Genomic DNA, 10,795 nt, shown 5'->3' with positions numbered 1-10,795 from the left:
CTAAAAGCAAAACCAAAACAGAGTGGCAGCCTGAGAGATCGTCGGCGAGAGACAGAAATGAAGAGCGCGCGTGAAAAAACGCACTAAAAACGCACGCAAGCCGCGCATGCAAACGCCGAGTCGCAATGAGGCTGATAATCCTTGCTAGACATTTCATTGATAAAGTAGGTTCTGAATACGCTTTCTTTACAAATTCATTCATTCATTTAAAACATTGATATAACCTCTTTAAAGCAATGATCATCTAAAACATTCTAAATTATTAAAAGACTTTTTAGAATGTTATTTGTTTAATTCTGTTGCCTTCGTAGCTACATGGCAAGCAACTTTTGGAAAATAGTTAAAGTTGATTGACATTTTATTGATTAGTCGATTCAATACGCATTCTAAAGAAATTATTTTTTACTTTGAAAATATTGCAAAGCTATGCTGATTTGTAATAAAAATTGTTTTCAAATGAAAATTCTATTTAATATTTGTATAATATTTCAAACTTAGTAATTTCATAATGTCAATGATGATCCAATTTCCAAATGCTGATGATCTACAACTTTTTCAGTCTAGACTATAAATTAGTGAAAAGAATGCATTGAAAAAACATAAATGCATTGGAACTTTATAACAATCCAGCAGATAATAAAATAGTTTCACAAGCAAAGAATACTTTTACTCCAGTATTAATTATAATGTCATAATGGGCTTAGCTGTGGCATATACTATCCTATATGTGTGGTCTTACTACACTGGTAAATGATAACAGCAAGTAATTTTGTTATACTTTATCAATACGTTTACTTACGTATGTTTAAGTAAATCATAGCGTTTCTACATTTTTAGTAGTTAAAATTGTATTGTTTGATATGTTTTGCAGTGCTTTGCATTTAATTCATGGCATTTCCAATTGCGACAATAAGTTTAAAATTCATTTGAAAGCCAACATTTTGGTTGCATTTACTCGCAATTATGGAATTTGTTTAAAATTACAAAATTTGTTTAATGTATTGACACCTCAACTCAAGTGTGTTGGGGAAAACTATTTATAAAAGTGATAACAACACATAATTTCCAGCATAGCATGCCATATGTTTGCTCATGCCTTAGAAATGTTCAAAATATCCCAAAGCACTCTACACAAACTGAATTATAAGTACAAATGAAACAACTCACCTGTTTGTCGCAAAGATGAGATGAGCTGACCTGAGCTGAGACGAGCGGAGGAGATGGAGAGCGAGATCCGACGCCTCCACAGAGTAAACGTCTCTGAGACTAGAGGCGTGGTGTTGGGAAATTGCTGCTCGCCCCCGCATATGACTGGGGCCTGTGCATTAATTTCTCATGTCAAACTTCGCGGCAACACTTAACGAAATATTTTTTAATGCCTTGCGTGTAATTAAACGCATTAACAGACGCAGCTACAGCGACAACAGCACCGACAACGACAACTACAACAACAGTGTTGACATTAATGACAACCACAAAGTGCAGTAAGAAATCACGCGCAAAGACACAGAGCCACACAAAGACCAAAAGACAGTTCCAAGAAATAAACGCTCGCATTCAAAATACGATGCAGCTGTCGGTGGCACTGTGGTTGATGCCGCTGCTTGCCGCAACAAACCGTTAGGAGGACGCGTGCCGTTCCGTTAGCAAATCAAATTTTCACACAAGCAACAACTTTAATACACCGCTTGAGGGCCAATTCGTATCTTCTGATCCCGTCCAACCGCTCGACGGAAGGTTTTCCAAAAGACTAACAACCAATTTTTCTAGCGAACAATTTTCATACGCCGCGTTTGCCGGCTCGCTAGCCAACTTAATAACTGCATGTCAAAAGCTCTATCGACAGCTTTGCAAGCTATCACCGAAAGCTTTCGTCTATGCTTTCGATGCACGTCACATTTGGCGCGCAAAGCCCCCAACGCTTTTATGAATGAATAGAACAACAACAACAATAACTACAACAACAATAACAACAACAACATCGCATTGTTAATTGAGCGTTTGAGCACGCGTAGTAAACTCAATAAAACGCACGTTAAAGCTAACGTTCCGTCACAGAACAGGGTGACCGCATTACGTAAATGCCTACACGGTTGTCAGATATTATTAGCATTATAATTAACCATTTGTTATGCGATTTGAAGAGCGTAACGTATTCATTATGGGCGATGCTTTATTTAGTTACATTCTTAAAGATATTACGCATTTCCTCAAATTTAATGTAAATATATTTAGATGAGCTTTTGAAAATCACGTTATTCGCATGTTTTGTGCTTCCTAATTCCTAATGCAGTATTTACTCCAAAAATATATATTGCAAAGAAAAATTTTAGATTTTTGCAAAAAAATCTTATTAGCATTGCAAATTTGTGTTTATTGAGTTGTATGCAAATAAAATGCAAAATATATCGTTAATTAAAGCGTAATTCATAATGAGATTTTTGAATAAAATTATCTCTACTGTGCGTAAACAAACCAATTTATGAATCAAATGAAATTCGAAATGTTAAAAAATCCCCCAATTCAAGGGTCGCGTGCGGCTTACTCTTATTATTGATAAAAGCGCAAATTTCACATTTGCATTTTAAAATAAAAGTATACTAAATACAAAACATTCGTTTCACATTTTAATTCAGATTCACAAATTATCTCTATTGTGGGTAAGCAAACAAAATTTTGATGAATAGGTAACAATATCATATCGACATTCCGTCCTTATGGATAAAGCCACAATAATTATAAATCAAATACAAAACGTATCGTTTCATATTTAAAGTCAGATTTGTAAACAGCTTATTATTAATAATTAACACTATATAACCAAAGTATCTGTGTTGTGCGTAAGCAAAGCAAATGAATAGAAGCACGCCCTCTAATTAAATCTCTAGGCAAGACAAATATTTAAATATTTTGATTTGATAATAAATTCCTATGACACGTGTCTACATCTGTGTGCTGCGAAAAACTAAAAAAGTGGAAGCAGAGCTGTATGATAAATTCACCAAAGCATTCAAACATCTGGGTTTTACGTTCGCATTGAATGGCGTAAGTTTATAGATATCTAGTTTTAAAAATAGTCAAGCTGCTTGTCAGTTTTAGACAAACATAGTTGATATGCATTTCAGATTGCTTGTAAGTATAATAGTATTATAATTTATTCAAATTTCATCTAAGTACCACATGTAATTAATCTTATAATTTAGGGTACTAGCTGATAGCTTATAATAATAACTTATAATATAGACGTACACAATTATTTTGCCATAACACATTTATTTCGAATGCCATTGTGGAACTATGTAACTGATTTTAATTTGACTTTCCGAAAAGCTAGATCCATATAGTTTATTTGATGACGATAGTCAACGACCGGGCGACTTTTAGAAATGAAGAAGAAACGACTCATATGTCGAACGCACTAAAGTTAAGGAACATATGGCTGATCTACTCGAGTAAGAGCAAATGAAATAGCCATTAGCATATACACTCTGGCATCTAAGCAATTAGGGCTTTCTGAATTAAGCGCTGGAGTATCAAGTCGAGAGTGTTAAGCAACAATTTAATGTCAACAGACCTATGCTTAACGACTAGCTGATGATGATTTTCATTCAATCCTACTAGATACGAATATTTTATAGCTATTTTAAATAACTTGATCTTCTTAAAAATGTGTTTCATGTATGGGTCGTTCACTAAACCCAATTTTTTTATTGTGTAAACCATTTTATGAAATTATAAATTCTCCATATAATATTTCTTATCAGCATTGTCTATTATTATGAATTTGGGTATAAAAACCTTGTTTCTGGTGCTAATAGGATTTTATTAAAATAAGGTTGTTAGCTGAATGCTGAAAAAAATTAGGCGCCGTCATTAACAGGTAAACTTCAATTTGTCACCTAATTTTGATTCCACTACCTGCCACTTTAGAAATGGGGAACAGGCACTGAGGCGAATGCACACATTTCTGCCAAGTCACAGCCATGAACGGACATTGTTGCACAAAGCTATTGACTGCCGATCTGTGAAAGTTGCTCGATCGGTGGCAACTTGTTTGAGTCGGCTGTTGCGACAAGTGCTGTCCATTTGGACAGTTTATTAGTTTTCACCGGAGACCACATTCGTAATTTATGAAGTACCTGCAATGGCACTACATATTGTGTGCAGGTTGTTAATTATTTTATTTGCACTTGGTGACAGTCTTATTTGCATAAAAATCCGTCACTGGGCAGCTTAAGCTTCGGTTTCAGAAACAGGTGCGTGCAGTCAAGTGCATATAATTTAATTGCCAGTTGCGCATTCGACTTAAATAAATGACTTATGACTGCCAAATCACAATCAATCAACAACTCACACCCACAGCTCTAACGACTCTTTAATTGCACACACAATTAAAATAGAGATTAGAGCAGTCGAAAATTCAGCAAAAGTGCGACAAAAGGTGCTGAACAATGCTTCCGCAAATGTAGCGTCCAGAACTGCGCCACAAAATTCTTGCAAGTAATATCATAACCACCAGCAAACACAATGCTTGAGGTGCCAGTTTCAACAAAAGTCCAAAGATATCACAGCAAATGACAAAAACATTGAGTTTTTTCATAGTCTAGACCGAATGCTTAATACACTTTTCATATAAATATAAATAAATGAAAATTCAAAATATGTGTGAAGACATTAAATTATAATATATATTATAAATTTTGATTTAATTATTTGAACCCATATTTCATATTTTATTTGCTGAAAATGTAACTAAACATTAAATAAGAAAACTGATTTGATTTATTTTATTTTATATTTTATTTTTATTTATTTACTTTTGTTGTGTATAAAAAATGTGAATCCCCAAAACATCGTGCTTGCCAAAACAATAAATCAATAACAGTAATTATTAGCCCAGAAATGTAAATATAAATTTTAATTGATTAATTTACGCGGTAGTGCTAAAAAGGGAAACAAATATTTGAAAAAGAAGCCTGAAAAGGTCAAAGATATTGAATTCTGCCTTATGTTTAATTCAAATTGAAAGTGTTAAGTAAAGACCTTCTTGATTGGACATGTTGACAATCCTTCCTGACAAACGCATAATGCCCTTCTAGTTCGTAGAGTATTGAAAATAAATGCCGAAAAATCAAATGGAATTGCAGACAGCTAATGAAACAAAAAATGTCTGTGTCATGTCCAACATGACGTATACGCGATCTAATGCGAATTAACAATACGAATTTGGCGCGGATTAGAGGTGCACGGACTGACAGCTAAAATAATATAGACACATTGAAGCCAATTAGAGCCGTTGAAATGTTTGTTGAAATCAATGCGACAAATAAATATTACGCTTAGCTGTTAACAGTAATTTGTGTTGTCACGTTTCGAATTGTTTTTTATTTCAGGGAAATACTTTTTTAACCAAACAAAAACAGCACAAACAATCAATAAGAAAAAGAAGAACAAGTGCTGCATTGAAAAGTAACAAAACAAACGTCACAAACGGGATTTTTCGAATGACATTGCAAATCGGATAATAACATTAACGATTGTTGTGACAATAATAACAAAACAACATCTGGTAGCGTCATCAGTTTTAGGAATTGTGTACGAATTAGCAGCTGAACAGCATATTCGCAAAGCCCAACTCAGATGCGTCATGCTTTCTTTTGGGGAAGTCCAAGACAGCAAAAATTGGCGGCTAACCCACTCCCCTCATCTCATTTGGCACTTTAGAACCGATTCCAACGCCAGCTGGACCGGTTGTTGATGCCGTCGAGTCGTTGAGCGCTTCACAAACGTGACTTTGGCGCGTGTCTCAAAGATACGAATCTCAATGGAATGGAATGGAAGCTGTTTGCCTGCCTCCGATCACTCGTCAGTCTCAGCCGCGCCCCCATCTAATGGTCCAACAAGCAATATTTGTCTAGATAGGGTCTAACTGATAGGGACTGTATTAGACTGTATTTGCAAATTTTATGGCACCTAATTGGTTCTTAATTTCAATTCAACGAATTAGTAACTGGTGTTTGATTCAATCTTTCATTAATTTGATTGATCGATGGGTTCAATCATTTTCATTTAATTCGACGGATTCAATCTGCATTTGTATAATGTATATTTGCGTTTTGTTTGTTTAACTTTGCGTACCTAAATGCATGAATAGTCTTTCATAATTGACTTTGCCTTCATATTGAAACAAAGTACGCGACACAGCAATATTTTCGCTTCAAATTAGACAGGTTGGTTTATATTAAATAAATTATTCAGTCGCTTAATCTTTATTTATATACAAAGCTCATTAGTTCGCTAACAAATGACTGATTGATTTACAATTCTGCTGAGCCGAAGCCGGTCTAACAAGAGGCGTTAACATTTCTTGAAAGGTGTTTCTTATTTAAATATATTTGCATATTTTTCCCCTCCAACGAATCGAACTATTCTGAAAGCTTATTTTTTCAGTGTCTCCTTCATATGGGAATAGGTTGATTGTGGGAATTTCAGGCCAAGTGGATGAAATTTCCAATTGAATTGTGAAAATTTCTATGGGAATTGTTGGATGGGGGCATAAAAAACCAAACTTATTGATTGCTTGCTACTTAATATGTGTCTGAAAAAGTGTGAAATACCCTGCCAGGATAATCTTGAGTCATATGCCTATTACTGACAAATAATTATAAGTCTGTATTAATACTGTGATGGCTCAAGACAATCAAGTTAATCGAATAATACATAAGACTGATCAGCTGCTTTAATTGCTTAAATATCAAGTTTTAATCAGCCCTACTTGTATATATGCGTCAATAACAAAATAAATATAATAGCCAAATGTTTAATTATGTAAAGACGTTACAAATACAAAGCCGTGTGAATTCTAATACAAAGAAAATTATTATTTTTATTTGTTCGTTTTAATATTCCTATAAATATGCGTTTGAGCTTTGTTGCTTGGTCTTCAGAAACTTAAAAACAAATGAAATGGTTTTTTGTCGTTGTATAAAGTATTTTGTAAAAAAGTGTGCTTCAGTTGTTTTGAGAATGTGCTTATTATTTTTAAATTCCTTTTTTACGTGATTAGATCCATTACAGATAAAAAAAAAAAAAAAACAAAAAATGTAATATTCTTGTGCATAAAAACTTGCCGTGATGTCGATGAGAGATGCATTCAGGAAGAACTATTTTTCAGCTGAAGAACATTTTATTTTGTTTTATTTAGTAAATCAACAAATAGTGCTGTCGATACATATACAAAAACTATGATTTATATTATAATATAATATTATAAATTAAAATAAAATTAAAATTAAATTAAATTAAAATTAAAATAAATTAAAATAAAATAAAATAAAGATATTTAATAATAGTGCAGTATTAAGTGTAATTTTAAAGATATTTGAATAATAATAAAAACAACGAATGGCATTTTCATGCAGCTCCATAGCCGATCATTTCTTGGAGTTCCTATACATGAAGCTGCACGCGAAACTTACAAAATACATACACCTATAATTTTTTTGTATATATATAATTAATAATTTTATTGAATGAGCTTAAAACACGCTTTTGAAGAACACAAACGCAGTCATCTGTTTCAGCAACATGTAACAATATTTTGCGGATATCGGAGCATGCAAAAACAAAATCACACGATATGATATTTTGTGATTTTTTACCAAGAAACCCCCCTTTTGATGCGTGGCCTACTTTACGAGTACAACTTAATGTTTCCAGCCGTTCATTGTCACCATGTACATATTTAAAATAGCTTCCAATGTATGGAAAAAAAAAACATTAAACAAACAATCGAAGGAAGCGCACGAGCATTAAAATGTTTAAGCGCTTAGAAAACTCACCGATTTTTATGGGCAATCAAAGCTAGTGGAAAAATGCATGGAGAATGCAACAAAGTTGATTTTTACATTTTAAATTGCGCCGCTTGCATTCATTTTCAACTTTGTTGTGCTAATTGGTTTTTTTTATTGTTTTGATTATATAGTTTTAATTTGTATTAATTTATGAAGCACTCAAAAATACATAAAACATAAAGGCAAACAAAAAAATGCTTAATATGCTGTGCATAATGTGAGCTAAAAGTTCAAAACAATAATTAATTATAATTAACATATATCTTTTCTCCACCTGACATTATTGTTAACAATACAAATACAGTGTGAAATACGTTTTTGTTTTCCTTTGTTCTTCACACCCATACGCAATATTTGCAGACGTTTTGTTTTACCAATGAGAACAAATAGAAACTAAAGGAATGATTTAAATTTATTTGCTAGTTTTAAAAACAATTTTGGATTTTTGCACAGAAACATAACAATTTTTTATGAATGATAATTATTAAGAGAATTACTTACGATCTTTTTAATAAAGAGAAGGCTGGCACGCAATATTTGTAGACTTTTTGTTTTAGCAATGAAAACGAATAGAAACTAAAGGAATGATTTAAATTTATTTGCTACTTTTAAAAACAATTTTGGATTTTTGCACAGAAACGTAACAATTTTTTATGAATGATAATTATTAAGAGAATTACTTACAATCTTTTTAATAAAGAGAAGGCTGGCACGCAATATTTGTAGACTTTTTGTTTTAGCAATGAAAACGAATAGAAACTAAAGGAATGATTTAAATTTATTTGCTATTTTTAAAAACAATTTTGGATTTTTGCACAGAAACGTAACAATTTTTTATGAATGACAATTATTAAGAAATTCATTTACAATTATTTTACTAAAGAGAAGGCTGGCAGGCAATGACTATGAGCTGAAGAATCTATTTAAGCCTCTTACATCCGTAGCACTCTGACCGGAAACAGTCCACAAGCTACCTTAAGGCTGCAACAAATTTCAAAGAACGTTTCCGACATTGACTTTTCTTAAAAAAAGTTAAGTTTCTACATTCTAAAGTAATTTTAAACCATCACAAAAATCAATTATTCACACATTAAATATCGTAGCAGACTCATAGAACATTCTCATAATATAGCGACTAAAGAATTGTGAGTCAATACTTGGTTTTGTTTTGACAAATATTGACTTAAATAGTAACACTCGAGTTTTCAGACTCTGTCCTACGTAATGCCGGAGATGGACACAAAGAATGTATACATTGATAATATTTTGTTTAGGTGCTTAAAATGTTGATACTAAGTCTGTTAACAAAGCGGGAATTCTGAAAAGCAATCAATAACAATAATAGTTAGGTAGCACAATTAAAGTCCAAGGTTAGAAAATTACAACTAATTGCTTTTGATGCAGATCTTTAAACAATTCTTCTTAACCATTTTGTTTTTTTGTGAAGCCCGAACCTGCTAATGATCGAAGCAAGCTGAAGTTTAAATGGGGAGCAATACTTGGCAATGGAAGGAAACCTTTTCCTCTTACTATTGCGCTTAGGATAAAAACGAGATTGTACTTTGTAGTATGTTTGCTGTGATTAGTTGTGACTGAAAACTCGTACGAAGTTGTTAAATTCCACACCACACCAAATCAAAAAGTTTCAGCAATTAGAAATACAGCTACTGCGGAATATGTTAGCATTCTAAAGTGGAACCCCTAACATTCACTTCGATATGTATCTATATATTTACTTGTTCTGATCATATGTATGTAAGAGAAGTGTGAGTGACGTTCTGCCAGACAGACAGACAGACAGACAAAACAGAAACTACAAATCGCATGCAGTGTAATAACGATTCGATGATTTCCCAGACGCGCGCGCACTTATTCGATTTGCAATTCAATTCCACATTTTACTTTCGCACGATCGACTGCAATATATGTATGTATGTTGTATGTACATATATAAAAGCAAACAATAACAATGCGAGTAATAAATAATAAATGTATAAATCACTAAATTTCAAGCAAACTGTTTAACATTGTTAGAGGCTTTTTCATTCATTCACTAATTGTCGGGCGCGTATTTCGAAGATTTTGTAACAATTAGCTTAAATGCAACTTATTAATGAGCCGAAAACGCTTCGCTGACTTTGGCAATATCGTTCTCGTTGTTGTCATTGATTGGGGGCTGGGACTGGGGCTCGACTATACTATACATATGTATGCATGAACCCCTATATATTAGAGCTGGCAAAACATCAATGTTTGCGACAATCGATGTTTTTGATGTTTTTGTAAAATCACAGAACAGACGTAAAAACAATTTTATATGGTTATTAGGTTGATGAAATATCGATGTTTTCGGTGTATTGTAAAATCAGAGGATATATTTAAAAATCAATGTTAGGTGATGCTGTTATTAGTTTGATGAAACATCGATGTTTTCAATGTTTTTTAAAATCCGAGGATATATTTAAAAATCAATTTTGATGATACTGTTATTAGTTTAATTTTTATTTTTGTTCAAAAACAAAAGCTTATCCACTATGTTTGATTTTAGCGAACATCTCCGATCTGAAATTATTTGCCCAGCTTTGCGTACGCTCTTGGAAGGTACTTGTCCATTATTTATCGCTATCCACAACTATAAACAAACATCACAAAGATAAACTGCTACCAATTATTTCTGCATAAATGAATAATGAATAATGAAGGCACAACAAAAATTTTACTTACATCCTCCTCTGTTTCACTACGACAGACTAGGTATGTAAGTCGAAGGGAAAACAGCGATGTTAATGTACATCGATGTCTCTGCTCGATGCGTCGCAAAAAAACATCGATGTTTTTTTAAATTTAACTTTACTTTAAAAAAGCTAATATTAGGGAGAAAATCAAGAGATATGTTTGAAATAAAAAACGATCGATTGTTTTTCCAGCTCTACTATACTTGT

The sequence above is a fragment of the Scaptodrosophila lebanonensis genome, unplaced genomic scaffold (genome assembly GCF_003285725.1).
Source record: "Scaptodrosophila lebanonensis strain 11010-0011.00,11010-0021.00 unplaced genomic scaffold, SlebRS2 tig00000053-arrow-pilon, whole genome shotgun sequence".
NCBI lineage: Eukaryota > Metazoa > Arthropoda > Insecta > Diptera > Drosophilidae > Scaptodrosophila > Scaptodrosophila lebanonensis.
This window is presented reverse-complemented; position numbering follows the sequence as displayed.